Raw genomic sequence first — 23,214 nt, 5'->3', positions numbered from 1 at the left:
TGGAGTTTCAGGTCTAGCATCATTCCTTCCAAAGAAATCCCAGGGCTGATCTCCTTCAGCATAGACTGGTTGGATCTCCTTGCAGTCCAAGGGACTCTCAAGAGTCTTCTCCAACATCACAGTTCAAAAGCATCAATTCTTCGGCACTCAGCCTTCTTCACAGTCCAACTCTCACATCCATACATCTGCTTTATTGACTATGCCTTTATATGACATCTGCCTTTGACTGTGTGGATCACAATAAACTGTGGAAAATTCTGAAAGAGATGGGAATACCAGAACACCTGATCTGCCTCTTGAGAAATTTGTATGCAGGTCAGGAAGCAACAGTTAGAACTGGACATGAAACAATAGACTGGTTCCAAATAGGAAAAGGAGTTCATCAAGGCTGTATATTGTCACCCTGTTTATTTAACTTATATGCAGAGTACATCATGAGAAACGCTGGACTGGAAGAAACACAAGCTGGAATCAAGATTGCCGGGAGAAATATCAATAACCTCAGATATGAGAAGGCAATGGCAGTACTTTTGCCTGGAAAATCCCATGGACAGAGGAGCCTGGTAGGCTGCAGTCCATGGGGTCGTTAAGAGTCGGATATGACTGAGAGACTTCACTTTCACTTTTCACTTTCCTGCAGTGGAGAAGGAAATGGCAACCCATTCCAGTGTTCTTGCCTGGAGGATCCCAGGGATGGGGGAGCCTGGTGGGCTGCCATCTCTGGGGTCGCACAGAGTCAGACATGACTGAAGCAACTTAGCAGCAGCAGATATGCAGATGACACCACCCTTATGGCAGAACGTGAAGAGGAACTCAAAAGCCTCTTGATGAAAATGAAAGTGGAGAGTGAAAAAGTTGGCTTAAAGCTCAACATTCAGAAAACGAAGATCATGGCATCCGGTCCCACCACTTCATGGGAAATAGATGGGGAAACAGTGGAAACAGTGTCAGACTTTATTTTTCTGGGCTCCAAAATCACTGCAGATGGTGACTGCAGCCATGAAATTAAAAGACGCTTACTCCTTGGAAGGAAAGTTATGACCAACCTAGATAGCATATTCAAAAGCAGAGACATTTTTGCTATAGACATATTCAAAAGATAAAAATCTGCCCTCTTGTGGTTAAAGTCGGTTTGGGATAGCAAATGATGTGTAAATGAAAAGGGTTAACACCAGGGTCATCTGTCCCAGAATATATACACGGAATGAGAGTTATCCAATTCTAGTTCTTTCTTGGTAGCCTCCCTTTTCATGAGACAACACTCCCTTTTCATGAGACAACATTTCTGTAGTAATGAATAGCTACATTTTGATTGTACCAGAAACTTGTATGTCACTAATATCTGAAATCAAACTATTCTCACTTTATACATTCATCTGAAATCTACATTCCTTAATAATATATTCTGAAAAGAGCTGTAGGTAGTATTCATGCATGCCTACATGTGAATGAGTTTCTTCAGATCATCTGACAATAGCAGGTTTTGAAGGTAGGATCAGCAGAGTAAGCTTTGGCTGATAGACAGTGAGAGAGACAGATGAACACGTGTCATTAATGGGATGAAGCCTGTAAGCATACAAACTGGCGACCTCAAGGACACACATTTCCAGTTTTGCTGGTGGCCTGTCTTGCCCTTTCTGCTTTCTCATCCCCACCAGGGATGACAAGTTCAATGGAAATCGAGGTGTTTCAGAAAAATTCTAAAATAAACCTCAAATACTTGTTTAGAGAATTCCAGTGATTTAAGTAAGATGTGACAATGGATGAAAACCACACTGTTAAAAGTGGTCTCACTCCCCTCTTAGCTTTTTGAAAAAGAATACTTTTATCTCAGGAAGCTACATTTTCAAATTTGAGTCCTTAAATCAGGGTTGTTGAAACCTGGTTTACCGGTTCAGTTCCAAATGTGAGATAATACAAACATAACCCAGTTAAGTTTCAAGAAGAATCCCTTCAGTTGCACTAATCATTGTTTTAGATGCTTTAGTAGATCTTTATATGTATGTAAATATATTAGTGAAGGGTTTCACTTTTGCTCTATTTCCTTAAGCTGACGGAAAAAAAAAAAATTCTTCCCATTCAATCTACATTACTTATTTTAGCCCATAATTTAAGGCTACTTTCTAGTCACAGTGCAAGTCTATTTAGTAATTTTGATAATTTGCCAGTTCTGAACATATTGCCTATCATATGTTTTTTTCTATAGTAACTCAACCAGGGACTCAGAAAAAAAACTATCTCAAAATTGCGTCTCCTGAAATGCCATGCAATTTGTAGCAAATATTCTGTCAATTTTATAACTTGTCAAAAGTGAAATGAGCACTGACTTGATGGTGACAAAATGAAAGATAATGGAAAACCACACTATTGTGCCATTCCTTTCATCACATGCAAGTGTAATTATATTCACTATGAACTGTTGATCTTCATATTATTTTTTATCGTCGGTTCAAGTCTTATTTGAGAATCAATTATTGCAGATTCACTGCTTTGAAACTCTGTTGGGCTGGTGGTCAAACACATGGAATCACAAGTCTGTGGCAGGTGTTAGTGTCTGTGGACTTTTGCAGTGACCTTCAAGTGGTTTTAGCAGCTGCTGAATGCCTACACATAATGAAGGTAAATTTGAACAATTTAACTGACACCATTTCTTAAAATTGGTCTAGAAAGAAACTCTGCTTGTGATGCCAAGAAACACTATTTCTCTAGTAGAAGTAAAGTTAGATACTGAGATATCCACTCAGGTGACAAATCCTATTTGATTTCCTACTACGTGTCAAGCCGTGTACCAAGCACTGGGGACAAATGTGAGACAAAGTTCTCTGACCTTAGACAGTTGTAGTCTCACTGAAGGAACAGATACTAAATTTTAAAAAATATGAACCTGTAAATCTTGGTATTTTCATTATTTCTACATGTCAACATTTTTCCTATGTGCTGCATAATTTTTTAAGGGATCCTCCTTTTGGCTAAGTATGACAGCCTTTTATTTTTTCTAAATTTTATTTTGCTTGTGTTGAGAATAAAATGTAAAGTCTGTTTTTTGTGTTTTTTTTTTTCACTACCAACAAATTATTGAAAACAAACTCTATCCTCCTTAATTGTAATTTCTGGACCTTGCATTTTATTGACATAAACTGATTCAATTTATTTTTCATTCAAAAACAAAAATTTTGATGTATAATCTAATGTAATAATATATGCTTTAAGCATAAAAGTCTAATGAATATTGACAAATATACAGCACCATGAAAATCAAAATATAGAGTATCTGTGTCAACCTAAAACCCGCAGGTCTTTTTGTAGTAAATTCTCAGACCACCCAGGTATCCACTGATCTATTTTTTGTCACTGTAGATTAGCTTTGTCTTTCCTATAATCATGAAAATCATACAAATGGAATCATCCAGGGAGCTCTGATTTGTGATTGGCATTTTTCATTCAGCATATTTTTGAGATTCATGTATGTTGTTATGCGAATCAGTAGTTCATTCCTAATTATTTTTGGGCAGCCTACCAAGTTTGGATGCAATACAATCTGTTTATTCTTTTACCTACTGATGCACATTTGGGAGGTTTCCAATTTCTGTCTATTATAAACAAAGTTGACACAAACAATTCTGTACAAGGTTTTGTATGGACATATTTTTGAGTGCGTGAATAAAAGTGGAATTGGTGGATTGTATGTTAAGTGTATATAAGTAAGAAATTAGCTGTATTCCCACCAACAAATGAAAATGTCAACACTAGGTATTTTCAGTCTTTTAATTTAAACATTCTAGTGGTTATATAGTCATATCACATTGTAGTTTCAATTTGCATTTTACTAAATTCTAATGTTCTTCTGAATGTCTTTGCAGTTGTTCTGGGACCATTAATATATTTTACTCTGTGAAGCATCTCTTCAACTGTTTGCTTATTTTTAATCAAAATGGTTGTCCTTTTATTACGAAGTTGAAAGATATGCATACATTTTGAAAGCTACATGAGGTTTGTGACAAATTTCAAATAGGGTAGACAAATATATTCTAAGAAACAGATAATATGGAATTTTTTTCTAACTAAAAAATACATATTGGGTTCACCAAAAAGTTTGTTCAGATTTTTCCATAGCATATTATGGAAAAACCCAAATGAACTTTCTGGCCAACCCACTATATCTACTTTCCTATCCTCCATATATCTATTTATCTATATTTGTCTAGACTGCATTTTGAACAAGTCTATATGGACATATTTTTACATTTTCTTAGGCAAATAACCAAAAGTAGAATTGGTGGATTTTATGTTAAAGATAGATAGATAGCTGTTTTCTAGTTGGGAAAACTTGTCTGCCCCAGGGTCACAAACCTTATATATTTTTAAAAGAATTTTCATAGGTTTAACACACATATATAGATTTAAGATCCATTTTAACTGAATTCTGTTGTATGGGGGAGGGTACAGGTAAGGGTTCATTTTTGTTTTCCATATGGATACACAATTGTTCAAGCATCTTTGCATCACTATTGATCATCAATGGAGCATCTGTGTGTAGATCTATTTCTGGACCCTCTACATTGTTTCATATATCTATTTTTATGTCAATACCACACTGTTTTGATTAACATAGCAAGCAAGTCAAATGAGTTTTCCAAAACTCATTTTCTGTGTATCTAGTTACTTCTCACTTTCATATACATTTTGTAATCATCCTATCAATCTATCAATATGCTTATATTCTGATTGGAATTACACTGATGTGAGGCTTTCCAGATGGTGCAGTGGTAAAGGATATGCCTGCCAATGCAGTAGAAGCAAGACAGGCAGGTTCCATCCCTGGATTGAGAAGATTCCCCTGGAGTAGGAAATGGCAACCCACTCTAGTATTCTTGGCTGGAAATTTCCACAGATAGAGAAGTCTGTGAAGCTAGTCCATGGGGTCTCAGAGTCAGATACAACTGAGCACTCATGCAGGCACACTGATATGATAAATCAATTTTAGAAGAACTATCGTCTTCAAAATATTGTCTTTCAAATATGAAAAAATATATATATTCAATTATCTGTCTGCTTCAGTATCTGTCAGCAAAATTTTATAGTTTTATATAGAGATCTTGCACATGTCTTATTAAATATATACCTAGTCTTGGATGGGGACTACCCTGGTGGTTTAGACAGAAAAGAATCTGCCTGCAATGCAGGAGACTCAGGTTCAATCCCTGAGATGGGAAAACCCCTGATGAAGGGAATGGCTAGCCACTCCAGCATTCTTCCCTGGAAAATTCCATGGACAGAGGAGCCTAGCAGGCTACAAGCCATTTGGTGGCAAAGAGTTGGATACGACTGAGTGACTAACACTTTCACTTTAGTTTTGGATAATATTGTGTGGTAGTTTTGTCAACTCATTGAGTCTTTAGTATCCAGTTGTTCAAACATAAAAATACTGGTATTTTGTAGATATGATTAATATCTATAATCAGTTGACTTTCTAAAGGAAATTATCCTGGATAATCGGGGTGGATCTGATCCAATCAGTTGAAAGGGCTTAAAAACAACCAATTGTTTCTTTGTGAGCTACAATATAAGCTCCTGCCTGAGAGTTTCCAGTGTGCTCCTATGAATTGTTTAGCCAGCTCTGCAATCAGTAAGTCAATTCCTTCTCTGTCTCTGTTTCAGATTCTCTCTTCTAGCTCTGTTTCTCTTATAGAACTGTGATTGATTCATATTGTAAATCCTATTTTTAATTTACTCAAGTTACTTATTAATCAATAAATCTATGAGTTTTCTTATATTTTCTTTGGGATATACTGTATATCATATCATACATATAATGATACAGCCTTCAAATACAGATAGTTTTAGTTCTCTCATTTTTTTTTCTGTTTTCACACATTCTACACTTTTCCCCTCGTATTAAATATCTGAGGATCTTGAGTGAGTCTTACCAAAAGATTGGCATGGGAATCCTCATATTGTTTAAATTTGATAACATCCAGGGAAATATTTGGTCAGTTGTTTTAACCTACCCAATTACTCAGCCTGAAACCTTCCTCAATTCCACCTGTTTATCATGCAATCAAGTGGAGTACCATTTATGCCCAGTTGAGCATACAATTTTGTCCACATTTTCTACAGTGATTCCTATGATTCCCTCAAATCCCATTAATTAGCCTATGGGACCCTTACCTTTCTTCTTCCAGAGAGCCATCACTCTACCAGTATCCCATCTTCATCACCAAAAGTCAGGAATTATGAATTTTTTGTAATCTTACCCCACATCCCTGCTAGCAAGTTAGCCTGCCCTAGTTTCATGAAAAACATCTGACTCAATGGACTTTACTACTCACAATATTAGCAGTAATAAATATATCAGATTTCTGGTGGTTCTGTTAAAGAATAAATTATTCATTCAATGACAGCTGTTAAAGAACAGTAAGGAAGAATTTATTCAGGACCATCATGGTAGGTACACTTCACTTCAATGGGGTTTTGCAATGGAGCAAGCTTAGGCTCAAATCCAAATACAACAAAGAAAAGTGGGAATTTATAGTTGGGAAGCAGTGAGTGGTCAGTGGATAGAAAATTGAGGAGAAGTAACATCAGAGGTAAGGAAGGATTGTGCTGATTATTTTTTTTTAAATAATCAATTAGACATTACACCTAAAATAACATTAAGATAATAACATTTATTCAGTAATACATATATTCAGTAATACATATTGATTGACTACCATATGCTAAGCATTGCTACAAATGCTTCAGGTTGAAATTTATATTAAAAAAAAAATCAGCACTCCCTTTAGATTCATATAAGAGGACAAGGTACTTTAGACATCCTCACAGATCACAAACACAATTATAAATAAATAAAGAACAAATGTGTGACTTTTTACTTGGACTCTGAAGCTAAACTCTGGTACAGGAAACACCTGTAACCTTACACAGCCACTCTCATCATTACTATTCTCTAGACTTTAGTGAAAAGACTCTCCATAGCTCTTATCTTATCTTGTATCCTCAAGTGAAGAGTGACTGTTCTAAAATCTATGAAGGTGTCTGAATTATTTTGTTGTTAACCTGGAAGATGTGGTACAGAGGTCAACCAGTGGATCAGGGATTGGATATGTTGAGATGAGGCTTGTTGAGTTTTGATAATGCCTTACATTGCCTTCAGAAAATCATTGCATACACCTTTACTACTGAAATCAACAGCAATAGCCCAATTTGTAAGCTAACTGACTATATCAGGTATTCTTATGGAGGGAAGAACTAATGAAAATATGTGTTCTTATCTAGCTGCCTTCTGAATTTTCATCTGTACCCTTCTCACTCTAATCTCTAAGGAATTTTAGATTTTAAGTGTAATGGCTATAAGTTTAAAGGTGAAGACCTAATCTGAGGAGGTACTTAGTAGAGTGACAACGAAAGTTCTGTATTATGTGTATGCTCCATATGCCGCTTTGCTTTCCACATCTTTAAATTCATCAGGAGACATGGACGGGAACCTGGGCTTCATAATATGTCCCATGTATATAGGATAGCTGATTTCTCCAAGGGCAATTGTTGGAGGCCGGCATGAGGCACTCAGCCCATGGCAAAGGTCATGAGGAAGGAGGCTCGACATACGCAAAGGCGGGATTGAGCCTCAGGAGTCCCCCTGGAAATCCTCAAGCATCTACCCCCATAACCAGAGCCTGCCTACTTTACTACTTTGCGCTCTCCCCTACACCTCTGACTTTATGAGGGGCTGTCCCCCACCACCTCTTTCGGAGAAGGAGTTAACTTAGAGCTCCAGTTAATAATAATTCCTGGGCGTGATAGGAGTGTTTCAACCTACAAACTCCTCTGAAGGTTCTCTAGCCTGCCTGATAGGCTTGTCCAGCCACATGTGATTGCTCACAGCCTCCCAACTGTGAGAGGCACGAGATGCTTTAAACCTTCTAAAAACAGGTTCCTTAGAAAAGTTAGAAAACCATTAGTATAAGTATAGTGGGCTGATTAGAAATTGTATTGATGAAGGGTTTTTCCTTTGTTGAGCCAATGTTTGCTGGTAAGTCTCCATATCCCCTGCCCTTACACACATTAATGAATATATAGAAGAAATAAGTATTAACCTTTGATATAAATCACATTAGACCTTAGGCTAAGTAAATTCTTTCCTTAACTAAAACCCACTACACCCTCACCCTATAGGAATGTAACTTTATTTGGGTGGCGTCTGTTTTAAGAATAATCACTCCTGGAGAAATAAGTGTTGACTGACCGCTGTCACAAGGAGAGGGTCATAAATTGTCAGCAGGCCCCCTGGCCAGAAGATGATGTAACACCCCTAAGACCTCTGTATACATTTGTGTGAAGCACCTGACTTTAATAAAAGTCAGGACTGCTGTCCCCGCGTGACTTTTGTATAACATCTCAGTGTATAAAAACAGACTCTGGAAAATAAAGAATTGGGATCAGTTCCTCAAAAGACTGGTCTCCCCATGTCTCTCTCTCTCTCACTCTGGCTGAGTCTCCATCTGGAGCGCAGAACCCGCCATGCTTACTAATTATGCCTGGGCTTCTAAGATCCGACCGGGGAGGCCTCAGTGTCTCCTCTCCTTTGGGAGAACGGAAGGATGCCTGCGGCCTCCGTAAGTGGTGCAAACTTCTTGTCTTGAAGTTTTACTGGTCTCCCGCATAAACCAAGCTACTCAGCCTCTTTTCTCCACTGAATTTTCCTACTGAGCTATCCTAATTCTATTACTCTTTATATCTTTAATTAATATCTAATTGAAGCTATTGTATCCTTATCCTCGCTGACGCCGTCCCCACTTCGAATACCCTGGATCAGCCAGGGCTGGACCCCGGCAGGCAATATGAGCTCACACTAAAATAACTAAAATCCAGAAGAAAATGCTCAGAAGAAAGATAACAAAACTAATATGCATTCCATCTGAAGCAGAAGTACTGAAACCAATAGACTCAAATTTAAAATAAGTAAATAGGTACACCTAAACAAAAACATTAGCAAAATAAGATAACAATGAAGAATATTAAGGAGAAAAAAATAGGGATATTCTGTTTAGATTACACAGTGTTAACAATTGGCATTCTATAATGGTTTAAACAGACATTTCAACAAATCAATGTTAAGAGAATGAAAACCTGCAATTCAGTACTACTAGTATTCTATATGTCATTCTCATAGTTTGTCATAAACTGTCACATAAAAGATGATAGATAGATATAGATAAATAGATGGAGACAGAAATATATGAAACGTTGTAGGATGGATATAACTGGAAAATAAATGAGCGGTTTGAAAGATTATATCATAGAACTTTTTGAGAATAATAGCTAAAAAGAATAAAGCAATAGAAAATAAAGAAAAAGCATATTGAGAAGACATGTACTTATGCCCAGATGACCAAATAAAAGAAAATTACCTTTGAAAATGAGATAAAATATTTGAAATAATAATAAAAACAACCTCCTGAGAATAAAAGATGAAAAATTTCAAATTAAAATGACTCAAAATGTACAAAACATGATAAAAATTATAATATCAAAATAATATAAATAGAAGATCCTTGTTAAAGGAACAAAATCAGATTTATCCTAAACTTGTTAACAGCACATCAAGATGTAATGAGTTAATATTTATAAATCACTCAGAAACTTGAGTATAGAATATTGTATGCAGCAAATATTTAATTTTTATAAAGTACAAAATATTACCATGCATAATTATCCTCAAAATAGTTTTTAGGAAAAAAATTGGCCTTGACACAAAACAAATTGAGTTCCTTCTATAAACATGAAAAGCAAGGATTATCAAATATTTTATTAAACCTTACTCCAATCTAAAATCAATTATAAACAATGGCTAAAATTAAAAATACAGAAAGATAAATAATAAATATAATAAATAATTAAACAGAATAACATAGACAACATATACTAAATGGGGGAGGGATAAACTAAAGCCGCATGAAAGAATTCTAAGTTTTTCTTTTCTCTTATTACCTGTCTTATGTAAAGACTTTGTTTTGCTTTATATATTCCTTAATGGAAAGTATGAAAGACATTATTATCTTATTATGTACTAAATGCACAACTGGTTTTTGTTTTTTTTTTCTTTCCCCTACTTATTTCTACTGAAGGGGAAAAACAAAACAAAACAAAAACAAAAAACTAGTGCTTTTTATACTCTTCTTCCATAAACAAACCAAGACACAAAACTCCAGGAATACTTTCTCTGTAGCTATTCTCTTTCCTGAAACCATCCTCAAACTGTATGCCATCTTCACAAGTACCTGGGGAAACGGTCAACTGACCATTTAGATTAGTTCAATACTATGGAGGCAGAGAGTGAATGTGGATTCAGAAAACCTCCTACCAAGTGTTCCTCTGGCCACTTCTCAATGGCCTGATTTAGGGACAATTTTTCAATTCCTTGTGATTCTAGTCTGCTGTGTGAACTGAAAAGACAGGTGAAGATACCTTACTAATCAAAGATATATGTCCTAATAATACTATCAGTTTCAATAGCATAATATTCATTAATGCAAATTTATTTTATATATTGAATGCATCTTACTAAGAGACTAAGCACTAATTATTTATTTATTTATTTTTTACTCCAAAACTGTCATTCCTGGAAATATCCATTCTTCTAAAGAATCTGAGGTTAGTTTTGGATTCCTTAGGAAATGTCACTATTTAAATTTAGGTCTAGTTTTTAATCACCCCCTGAAAAAATATGCATCCTTGGGGTAATTTTTAGAAAGACTATATATAGGGAGATATTAAGGAAAGAAAAGAAACAGAAAGAAAGAAAATAATTAATTGGATGTTTCACTATTGTTACTGTACACAACCTATTAGCATTTACTGATTCTGTAAAAAGTCCATTTTTTTTTCCCTTTTGCAAATGAGACATTGTATTTTTCTATTTACTTCACAGAGTCTCTGATGTTTATTCATTCTCAGCTAACCTAGTTTTGAAGAAGCACGGAAACAACTACAAAATATCCCCATCTTGTTTCACCTTGAGGAAACAAAGTCACATATGAAACAGAATTTATCATTATCAATCTTCCTTAGTTTGAAATTAAGGTATCATATCAAACCTATTACTGTTCTTTACCCCACCACTCCTTTGTGAGGAAGATGTATGATGTGATGCCATATAAAGAAAGGGTAGATATATTTCTGCTTATAGTTCAGAAACATATACAAAACTTCAGATGCAGTAATTAATTACCTGTGGAATTCAATGGATGACTTAGCACCAATTCCTGAAGTTCAGCTTCCCAAGAGCTCAGTTGGTAAAGAATCTGCCTAAAATGCAAGAGACTCCAGTTCGATTCCTGGGTCAGGATGATCTCCTGGAGAAGGGATAGAGAAGAGATAGGCTACCTACTCCAGTATTCTTGGGCTTCCCTGGTGGCTCAGATGGTAAATAATTTGCTTGCAATGCAGGAGACCTGGGTTCTACCCTTGGGTTGGGAAGATCTCCTGGAGAATGGAATGGCAACCCACTCCTGTAGTCTTGCCTGAAGAATTCCATGAATAGAGGAGCCTGGTGGGTAACACTCAACCGGTCGCAAAGAACTGGACACAACTGAGTGACTAAACACAGTACAGCCTGAAGGTAACTTGGTTTCACTTTAAAATCTATGGAGACAATTTGTAGAGAAACATTATTTGTTAAATTTTGGTTAGTTGTTGAATTGTTTTTGTTTGCTGCTTTTTCTCCCAGATAACATAACTAAAAATGAATGAGGCATAAATGGCAGCTAAAATCAAATTACATAGTTAAGGTTCACATCATTCCATAAAACAGGCAGAAGTTAATTGAACACTTAGTAAATATTTACTAGTTATTTTAAAATTATTCACTGATTTACTGATTCATTTAACATTTACCATATACATATTTCATGGCAGTCATTGTCCTGGGTTCTAAGAAGTCAAACAAAAAGACATGGCAAACTTTGCCCCATTCTCCCAAAATCTACATTTTTAACTCAATAAATTTGATGCATATAATTATATTAAATGCATATATAGATAGATATATACATATGTGTAATACAACAAAATATGTCTATATGCATATGTATATATGTATATGAACATACATATATATGTTCTGACAAAATACATTAAAAATTTTAAATAATAATTTAATAAATGATTCAATGGAAAATCTGAAGGAGTTATGAGTGGTTTAGAAAGATCTTTAGGAAGGAGAATCAGAAAGGTATTGAGTTGAAATTTAAATAAATAAATAGGCATTTCCACCCATGAACTCAACCAACTAATGGAGTAAGAACTTTCTGATAGAGAAGACAACAAATGCATTGGCATGAAGAGTTCAACATAATCATCTAATAAATTGTCACCAATGTGGCAAGGGATAAAAACAAAAGATCCTTTTTATTTTGCAATGGAATTGAGATTTCAGCCTTTAAGTAACTGCAAACTAATGAAGATTATTGACTGGGGATAGTTTTACTATGATTAGCTTTCCCTGTAGAGAGTGATAATTTTGGAGACATTATAAAGGATAAATTGAAAATGGGAAAAGTGGTTAACTAAGAAGGATGTAATTTTGAATAGATGAAGTGATAAATGACAAATTCTTAAATAGACAAATAGCATTTAGAAAGAAAAAAGATGAATGGTAGGAACATTATTATAAGATGCTTAGTAAATGAGATCTTTAAGGGAGTTAAGAGAGAGAAATCTAGGACAATACTAGTTTGTTGACACATATTCCAAAAGAAAAAGTAGTATGTCTCCACTGTTCAAAAGTTACTGAGTTTAAGACGAATGCTTTTACCAGGAAAAGAAATAGGGAATAGTCAACCTTGCAAATTTAGAGATGCTATTAAAGTTGAAGTTCTTGTGAAATATCCATTTGAACGTCTAAATGGATGTATAAATTCGATACTTATTAGGGATCTTGGCTAGAGATACAAAACCGGAAGTCATCATCATTGCTGCACTAATTCTCTTGAGTAGTGAAAGCAAATTAATAATTCCTAAAATATTACTACAAGAGTTCTGAGAGTAGAAAAACTTTCTCTATTTTAACAGTATTTCAAAAATAAAAGGACATGGCTTTCACCAATCATTTGTTATGGAAATAACAGATTACTGCCATGAAATATTAAGCTTGTTTCATATAGTTTCTTTGTTTTAGAATAAAACATATAATCTATCAGTTTTCTTGAGAATTAATAGTGTACATGTCATTTTTTCTCTTTGTTTCAAACTTCAAGTACACTCATATAGATTATTTTTTCTAGAATAATAAAATTTTATCTATTAAATTTATGTTTTTATATAATACAATAATTAGAAGTCATAATACAATACTGTAAATGAAAAAATCATATACAAGATATATAAAAATATAAAGAGGTTACTGGAGATAATGTAACAAGGTCAATTCATTTAGTCTGTTTGTGAAGAACTAACCAGTACTTCATGTTGACATAAGAGAAGACAAAAGTGGGTTTGCCCTATTCACTTCTAGTTAAAATTTTACCTAGTCTATGAAAAACTTTTAGACAATCAATTTAAGATCTTACAAAGACTCAGGAAAAATGAACTTTGCCCTCAATTATGAGATTATGTATGACAATAAAAAAAAATCAGGCAGAACTTCTCTGTGAGAATATTAAGCTACATGATTCAAAGATCTACGTATGTGTGGAAGATGGTCACTCATCTATGCAAGCTGTAGTAGTAAGTTTAAAGGAATACATTTAATTAGGTATTTGAATCCAATAAACATAGAAAACTTTATAAAGAAATTACTCTCGTTATGTCAGTTTTCTTTGATCATTAAATTCAAGATCATACACCCCGTTACTTAAGCCAGAAATCTGAGTATCATCCTTGCCCCTTCATCTCCTTCATTCCTACATCTAATCACCAAGACTGATAGATTTTTACTTCCTTAAAATAGGATAATCATTCATGTGAATGTCTATCCTTACTGCTGCTACTTTATATTAGGCAAACACTCTTTCTTGTCTGAACTGATACAACAGCTTTTTGTAGTCTTATCTTTTACCAGATCATACTCCACCCTATAGAAATGTTATATTTTTAAATTTGTAGATGTGATTATGTCTCTTTTTTTATCTGAGAACCTCAATAATTTCCTATCACAGCCACAATAATGTCCAAATTCCTGAAAACTATTTTTAGGTGTTTCCTTATGACTTGACTCTCTTATTTTGCTCAACACTGTGTGCTCTGTGATCCAACTCACTGGGCCTTCACATATGGGTACATCCTTACTTGCCTTGTTAGTCACTCAGTCATGTCCGAGTCTTTGTGAACCCATGGACATGGACTGTAGCCTGCTGGGCTCCTTTGTCCATGGCATTTCTCAGGCAAGAATACTGGAGTGGGTCACCATTTCCTTCTGTTAGGCAGTTAGAATAGGGAAAAGGAGTCCAAAATGGCAGTGGCTAAAAGACAAGGAAGGTCAAAGGAAGGTCCGAGGACCAGAGTGAAAACTTCAGGCAGAACAAACAGCACTCCTGGCTAAGCCCAATTTGCATAGGGCAGGCCCAGGTGGAAGAAAAAACATATAAAAAGAGGAGCCAAAGCGCTTTCTCTCGGACCCTCTCTCCCACGTGCATATGCGCGCTCTCTCTCTCTCTCTCTCTTTCTCCCTCGCCATGCACTCCTCCACTCTCTTCTCTTCGAGTCTTGGATTCTCCTGCTATCTTCTAAATAAAATGGAGCTATAACACTGATTTACCTAAGAGCTGTAACACAGTTTGTCCAAGACCCGAGAGCTGTGACGCGCCAAGGGCTTTAATATCCGTCACTCCAAATCTTTGTTGTGACGAGACAAAGAACCAAGGAACATACACTCGCGTGACATCTATGGTGCCGTGACTCGGATTTAACCTGGCTGAAACAACCTCTACGTGGAAGAGGCCAAGCACAACAGGAGCCCAACTCAGCAAAGCTCCCATGCTAGAAGCAGAAGGTGAAGAAACCCAGTGCAGTGGAAGGCCCATCTTGCTGGAAACCGGGACAGCAAAAAACGAACTCTGAGCAGAAAGCTCACGCGGCCCAGTCTCAGATTCCAGAAGACCTCCGGTTAAGGTAAGAGGTCCTCACTCCTATGACTGGACAGACCTTTACAATCTCTCGTTTCTTGTTTCCTCGAACCTCCTGCAAACAGGCGGGCGGTAGGGGCACAATTGAGGGACTCTGGAGAGGCTACTCCTCAGCATGTCCCAAAGGCGCTATCTGCTGAGCCCCAGTAGCTGTTACACAAGCCAGTGGGGGTTCTTCTGTCCTTTCTCTTCTCTGTGCCAAAGATTAGACCAATGAAACTGTGAGCACCGGTCAGATATTTAGCAAATTTTCCAGTGGGCTATGAAGGGGATTCCTTGGCATGTTTTTCCCCACTGCTTTTTCCTCCTGTCCTTCAGCTCTCTCCCAAGACTCAAGCCCGGCCAAAACTAATGAACTCAGGCTCTGATGCTCATTGCAAAAAATTCATTGAGAGACAAGCCATAAGAGGTAGATTTGTTAGGATCCAGAGAGAAGCCACCCTTCAGGGTGTGAACCATTGCCGAGGGCAAGGGCTGCAACCATAGTATTAGGCCTGGCTAGGTTTTGTGAGGGGATGGAATTCATATGCTAATGAGTGAGAGGCTCATCCCAGCCATTGGGGAACCACCCATTCCTCCCTCTTTTACTTTGTGCCTTGGAGCTGTCTTGCCACCTCTGGGTGTGTCTGTTGGCTTATAGATTGGGGATTAAGGTTTACTTGAAGTAGACTTGTCATCTTGGACCCAATTGATTTTAATTGGTTTACATTATACCCTTGTGCTATGTCATTCTTTGAAAGGTTGTGCTCTGCCCCCTTCCCTCCTGTTTCATGCTCTTTTCCTGAGCCCCATCCAGACCCAGAAGGTTTCTACAATCTTCTGGAGACACAACCAGAAAATAGCTGGCCTTGGGAGGGGAATACTTTATAATATCCAACCCCTAATCCTACCCAATACTGGTCACACTGGAGATCTTGGGGACGTCCAAACTCCAGTCCGGGGGGGTCCCAGGAGGTCATCACACCTTGACCTGCCTAGGGATCAGTCTTCGAAAGGTTGTCACGCCTCAACCTGTTCGGGGATCCTTTAGTCCCAAGGGTCCCAGGAGGTCATCACACCTTGACCTGCCCAGGGACCCAATCCTCGGGAGGCCGTCACGCCTCGACCTGCCTGGGGATTCAATCTCTAGGAGGCTGTCACACCTCAGCCTGCCTGGGGATCTGCACCCTGACCCGGGGATGCCGGGCTCTCAGGTTGCAACAGTTCTGGGTAGGATAAGCTTTAGAAAGATTCACCCCTAAGGAAGTCCACCCATGGAAACATAAAGAAGCCTATTACTTGTGGGACTGTGCCCAGTCTCAGCAATAACTCAGGAGCCCAATGAGAACCCCATTGCCTTTCTGGAAAGGCTAAAAGAGGCACTCCAAAAGTTTACCAACCTGGACTTAGACTCTTATGAGGGACGGATGATTTTAAAGGACAAATTCCTGTCCCAATGTGCATCAGATATCAGAATTAAGTTACAGCAGCTACAACAGCAGGACCCTGCTGCCTCTTTAGATGAGATGGTCCAGACAGCCACCAATACCTTTTATAACAGAGAACAGGAGAAGGAGGCCAAGGCCCAGGAGAAGGAGAGAAAGAAAAAGACAAGGCATGCCCAGATGCTGGCCGCCCTCCAGAGAAGCCCTATGGCAAACCCTGAGTCCTTGAGGGACAAGGCACGAGACAGACGCCTGATCTGTAGACAGGTGGGACATTGGGCCAAAGAGTGTCCAAACCATGACAAGTCTCCTAGAACGGCTTGCCACAAATGCCATCAACTGGGACATTGGGCGGCACTCTGCCCTCGGGACCCAAGAGCCTCAAGGTCAAGTGCCAAGCCTACCCTCACGATGGTTCAAGAGGACTGAAGCGTCCCGCTCCAGCCAGCCCGCCTGTCACAGATAACCATCACAGGGCTGGAGCCAAGGGTGAAACTGGATGTGGCAGGTAGGTCCGAGAATTTCTTGGTTGACACGGGCTACCTACTCTGTCTTGATCTCCTACTCCGGAGCCTTCTCCTCCCAAACCTGTACCATTTTGGGTGCTACAGGAAAAGCAACTACTAAAAGATTCACCTGAGCATTTCTTTGTTGCTGGGATGGGCAAATATTTTCCCACCAGTTTTTGGTGGTCCCTGAGTGTCCTATCCCCTTATTGGGAAGAGATATACTTACTAAACTGGGGACCACCCTTGTGATGGGAAGTTTTTCAGCCCCTAGAGCTCTACAGCTCCTGGTTACTACTGAAGAACCCATTACACCTTCAATAGAGAGGGACCAAAAACTATGGGAACACAAAATTAACCCCCAGGTGTGGGATCAGGGGATTCCTGGACGAGCCCACCAAGCTGAACCTGTCATCATTGTCCTCCAAGATCCTACTCGGTTTCCTAACTGGAAACAATATCCTCTCAAAAGAGAGGCTCGGGAGGGACTACAGCCTTTAATAAATAAATTCCTTGCTTGTGGGCTACTGGTCCCTACCAGTTTGCCATGTAACACCCCAATCCTTTCAGTAAAAAAAAAAGATGGAACCTGGCGAATGGTTCAAGATCTCCGGATCATAAATGAAGCTGTAGTCCCCCTCCATCCCACAGTACCCAATCCCTATGTAATCTTGGGAGAAATCCCACCCAGTGCCAAATGGTTTACTGTCTTGGATCTCAAAGATGCATTTTTTTGCATACCACTGGCTAAAGAATCCCAATACCTTTTTGCCTTTGAGTGGGAGGCCCCAGGAGAAAAACACCAACAGATGACTTGGACAGTATTACTTCAGGGGTTCAGAGATAGCCCCCACCTGTTTGGACAGGCCCTTAGCCGGGATCTCCTAGATCTGGACCTGGGACCTAATGGGAAAATATTACAATACGTAGATGACCTACTAATCTGCTCTCCAGATGAGAAAAGAGCCCAACAACATGCAATTCAGGTTCTAAACTTCTTGGCATAAAGGGGATATAAAGTCTCCCGTGCTAAGGCACAGGTGGTCGAGACAAAGGTCACTTACCTGGGAGTTCAGATTACACATGGGTCCAGGAGGCTGTCCTCTGATCGGGTACAAGGAATTCTCCAGTTGCCCTCCCCCACGACTCGAAAACAATTGAGAGCTTTCCTGGGGCTAACGGTTATTGTAGAATCTGGATACCCAATTATGGTCTAATTGCCCAGCCCTTATATGAAAGCTTAAAGGGACGAGATGATTCAATCCCACTGATGTGGGAAACTCCTCAAAAGGAGGCAGAGGCTACACGAAAACAGGCCTTAACTCAGGCACCTGCCTTGAGGTTGCCAGACCCAGAAAAAGCATTCCAACTTTATGTCCATGAAAGAGACGGAATAGCCCTGGGAGTGTTAACTCAAAGGTTGGGATCTGAGCCCCAGCCTGTAGCTTACTTATCCAAGAGGCTCGATCCAACTTCCCGAGGTTGGCCCCCCGCCTTTGAAATCTTACAGCTATTGCAATCATGATAGAAGATGCTTTAAAACTCTTCTTTGGGGGCAAACTAATTATTTTTACCAGCCACCAAGTAAAACAACTCCTAAATGGGAGAGGCCACTTATGGATGTCTGATCAAAGAATCCTCAGATATCAAGTAATGCTGATGGAAAATCCAGGCCTCACTATATCCACTTGTGAGGTTCTTAACCCAGCCACCCTGCTCCCTACCCCCGAGGGCTCTCTCCCCTTTCACTCTTGTCTAGAAACCTTGGACCACTGGACAAAACCCCAAGAGGGATTGTCAGAAGATCCTCTGACCAATCCTGAGGAAATCTGGTATACTGATGGAAGCAGCTTTGTCTTGGATGGAAAAAGAAGAGCCGGGTATGCAGTAGTCTCCAATTTTGAGACCATAGAGGCTAAGCCTCTGCCACCAGGTACTTCAGCCCAATTAGCTGAGCTCATAGCCCTGGCTCGAGCTTTAGAGCTGGGAAAAGGAAAAAGAATAGCCATTTACACTGACTCCAAGTATGCCTTTCTGGTGCTACATGCACATGCGGCTGTTTGGAAAGAAAGGGGCCACTTGACCACCTGAGGGTCCCCAATCAAATATGGTGATCAGATTCTTCGACTCTTGGAGGCAGTCCATCTGCCCACTGAGGTTTCAGTCTCCCACTGTAAAGGACACCAAAAAGGGAACACAGAAGTGGCACGAGGGAACCAAGCAGCTGATCAGGCAGCTAGGAGAGCAGCATTACAGAACCATGACCTAATAGGGATTGCCACCTTAGTTCCACAGACTAATTTGCCAGAAACTCCTTCATATACTGAAGGTGAGACTCTTAAAGCTAAGAGCGAGGGCTTTCAAGAAGATCATATGAGGTGATTCCAAAAGGAGGGACTCCTTTTTCTGCCTGGAAACCTCCAATGGAAGTTGGTTAACTCCTTACATGCCACTACTCATTTAGGAGAAAAGGCCCTCCAAAGATTACTAGAAAGGTCCTTCAGAGGAACAGGCCTCCAAACAACTATAAGACAGGTGGTCTCCTCTTGTCCCACTTGCCAATTAAACAACCCCCAAGGAACTCAAAGACCCCAGCTGGCCCAGCCCATCCAACGACGTGGGGCCTACCCAGGAGAGGACTGGTAGATGGACTTCACCCAGATGCCAGTTTCTCAAGGGTATAAATACCTATTAGTTATGATAGATACATTCATAGGATGGATTGAAGGCTTTCCCACCCGGACTGAGAAGGCTGAGGAGGTGATAAAAAAAAACTGCTCCATGAAATCATTCCAAGATTTGGTCTGCCCAGGTCATTACAAAGTGACAATGGGACATCATTTACTTCTAAGGTCATCCAAGGAGTCTCAAAAGCATTGGGCATTACTTATTATCTCCATTGTGCCTGGAGGCCTCAATCTTCAGGAAAAGTAGAAAGAGCCAATCAATTCTTAAAATCAGTGATAAAAAAGATAACCCAGGAGATCTCCCTGCAATGGAAGGAGGCTTTACCAATAGCTCTCCTCCGCACCTGCATTGCCCCTAAGGAACAGGTTGGTTTTAGTCCTTATGAGATGCTATATGCGAGACCTTTTGCTTATGTCAATGACCTCTTCCTAGATCCAGAGGTTCAGACCCTCCAGTCTTATACCATAGCCATTGGGCAATTCCAACAGGATATACGCTTGTGGGGTATGAACCAGGACCCAAAAGATTCTAAAGAGTCGCCACTATATGCTCCAGGAACTCAAGTCCTAATTAAAGTCTGGAAAGATGGGTCCCCAAAGGCTCAACTCCAGCCCACATGGAAGGGCCTCTACCCTGTAATACTTTCTACCCCTACAGCAGTCAAGGTACCAGGACATGACTCCTGGATTCACTACTCACGAGTCAAGCCATGGAAGAAAACAGAAGAGAACACTCAATATACCTGTGAGCCCCTGGGAGATCTCAGATACCTATTCGGAACTACCAATGACTGTCATTCTAATGAACACCCCCAAAATCTGGTTTCTGGGGATAAGATTTCTCAGGATAACTCTAAGGAGCCAACACAGCTTGACAGAGACTGTACTCCAAAACAGACAGGAGATAGATCTTCTGATCCCTGAACAAGGAGGGACTTAAACCATCCTGGCCATTTGAATTTAAAATTGACCAATGTCCCTACTAGTCTTTGTTATGCTATATTGATGATGCTTATGATTATTCTATGTACTGTCAATTGTCTAACCTGTTTTGTCTCTGCCCAGGTCAACCAGCTACAACATGCAGTGTCAGTTCAACAAAGGTATAAAACTACAGCTGACCACGGAAAATATCACACACGCTTGGACACCGCTATAAGGACTCTGAAGATTGAGACTAGCAAGAGGGGGAGGCCCAATACCCCTTGCTGCCCCAGTTCAGCAGGAAGTAGCCAGAAAGACCTCGACGCCCCTATTCCCAAAGAATTGGGCCTCCCATCTCTTGAGGGGGGAATGTTAGGCAGGTAGAATAGGGAAAAGGAGTCCAAAATGGCAGTGGCTAAAAGACAAGGAAGGTCAAAGGAAGGTCCAAGGACCAGAGTGAAAACTTCAGGCAGAACAAACAGCACTCCTGGCTAAGCCCAATTTGCATAGGGCAGGCCCAGGTGGAAGAAAAAAACATATAAAAAGAGGAGCCAAAGCGCTTTCTCTCGGACTCTCTCTCCCGCGTGCATGCGCGCGTTCTCTCTCTCTCTCTCTCCCTCCCCATGCACTCCTCCACTCTCTTCTCTTCGAGTCTTGGATTCTCCTGCTATCTTCTAAATAAAATGGAGCTGTAACACTGATTTGCCTAAGTGCTGTAACACGCTTTGTCCAAGACCGGAGAGCTGTGACGTGCCAAGGGCTTTAATGTCCGTCGCTCCAAATCTTTGTTGTGACGAGACAAAGAACCGAGGAACATACACTCGCGTGACATTTCTACAGGGGATCTTCACAACCCAGGGATTGAACCTGGGTCTCCTGCATTGCAGGCATATTCTTTACCATCTGAGCCACCAGGAAAGATTCTTACTTGCCTTATTCCTTCCCTTTTCTCCTCCATGATGTTTTCCTTGTTAATCACTGAGATCTCTCCTTCAGTGACCTTCTCTAAATTCCCAAACCTTACCAAGGTGCCCTTCCTAGAAGTCCCATGGTATCTGTGTTTCTGATCAACAAACTTTATCGCATTGTGCTAACAAGACTGATAACTTGCTTATCTTCATATTAGAATATCAACAACTTTAGAAGAGAAAACATGTCTGCTTTGTACTTCCTAATTACCCCCAAACTATATGAAATGTTTGTTAGCCTAAAAGTTAGTTGGATTCAGAGTAGAACACAGCTACAGAAAATATGAAAATGATGTTCAGTAGCTTGTTTATAAATGCTTTATATTATATAGTTTTGGAAATTTAATATTCAAAATATTAATTAATATATGAGGTCAATATAAAATGTATGTTCATAGTGTACCTGTAGTAAACATTTGTCTTTTTTTCTACCTCTCCCTCTTCTGAACTCTTATTTAGTATTTTAGAAACACATTATAGTATTTATTCTTAGTATAGCATACTAAGAATACTATTTATTCTCAATATAGCATACAAACTATATTATTATCATCATGTGACATCTCTAGCAGAATATCCTGGACTTCCCTATGGAATGGTAGCTGGGTTCCATGAAAACAGAAAAAGAGGTATTATTACTCTTAACATCTAAGAGTGGAATTTTCACAGCTTTACATCCTTTGCAATCTATAGGTCAAAGCAAGTCATGAGGCCAGTCTATATTCAAAGGGAAGAAAATGGACTCCATCTCTTGATGCAAAGAGCAGAATCTAGGTACCAAAAGAGAAAGAGTGGTCATTGGCTGTCTTTGGACATATTTTCCATGGCACTTAATAAATTATGCATCTACATGCATGTGTTATGTGTGCTTGTATATATTAAGCATGATTGAGCAGAATTATACACTATTCATAGATATCTGAGGTGTAGATATGAGAAAATTAGGCACTTATGTTATCATCATGAACTAATAATTCAGTGGAAGAGACAGTTTATAATACAATAAAAAAATTCAAATAAATGTAAAGTGTGTATAATTATGGAAGACAAAATAGAGAACTTGCACTTGAAAAGTTGATCAAGAAAAACCTTTAGGGAGATACAATATATGAGAAGCAATTTGTTTAAGGTAATAAAAAGCTCTATTTTTGCAACATGATGAGTTGAAGTGTATTGGGTTTATAGTCAACATAACCTCAGGAAGAAGTGGGAAAACTGATCTGGGCTTGATTATCTGGCTTAGCTGCTGTTGAAGGCAATAAGAAATCAATTAGTAGTAAAAGGTACTGCCATCCCATGGCATATAGTTATGAAATGGCAAAATAAATGATTGCTAATGGACACTAGAATGAACTGTCCATTAACAGCAAAACTCTGAGGAACAAGTATCTCTTGTCATCATTGTCATAAAGAATAAAGAATACCAGTAATTCAAAGACTATGGGTCCAAGTGGCTACTTCTAAAAGATAAACACACCTTTTAAAATATTGTGATCTGAGGCTTTGAGACATTTTATATCTGTGCTAAAATAGTATAGCTCTTGCAGCTACAGGGATGATTAACCAAAATCCAAATGCATCAT

The 23,214-nt window shown here is 38.9% G+C and overlaps 1 long non-coding RNA gene across 1 annotated transcript; it reads left to right on the top strand.

The window, feature by feature from the left end:
• The first annotated feature begins 14,838 nt into the window (after positions 1–14,838).
• On the top strand, positions 14,839–22,652 carry LOC123334559. The gene is made up of 3 exons (XR_006552582.2): positions 14,839–15,108; positions 20,805–20,842; positions 22,325–22,652. It is a non-coding gene; the product is annotated as an uncharacterized LOC123334559 (long non-coding RNA).
• The last annotated feature ends 562 nt before the right edge of the window (positions 22,653–23,214 follow it).

This window comes from Bubalus bubalis, chromosome 7 (assembly GCF_019923935.1).
Source record: "Bubalus bubalis isolate 160015118507 breed Murrah chromosome 7, NDDB_SH_1, whole genome shotgun sequence".
Classification (NCBI taxonomy): domain Eukaryota; kingdom Metazoa; phylum Chordata; class Mammalia; order Artiodactyla; family Bovidae; genus Bubalus; species Bubalus bubalis.
The sequence above is the reverse complement of the archived record's forward strand: the minus strand, read 5'-3'. Positions and strand labels throughout refer to the sequence as shown.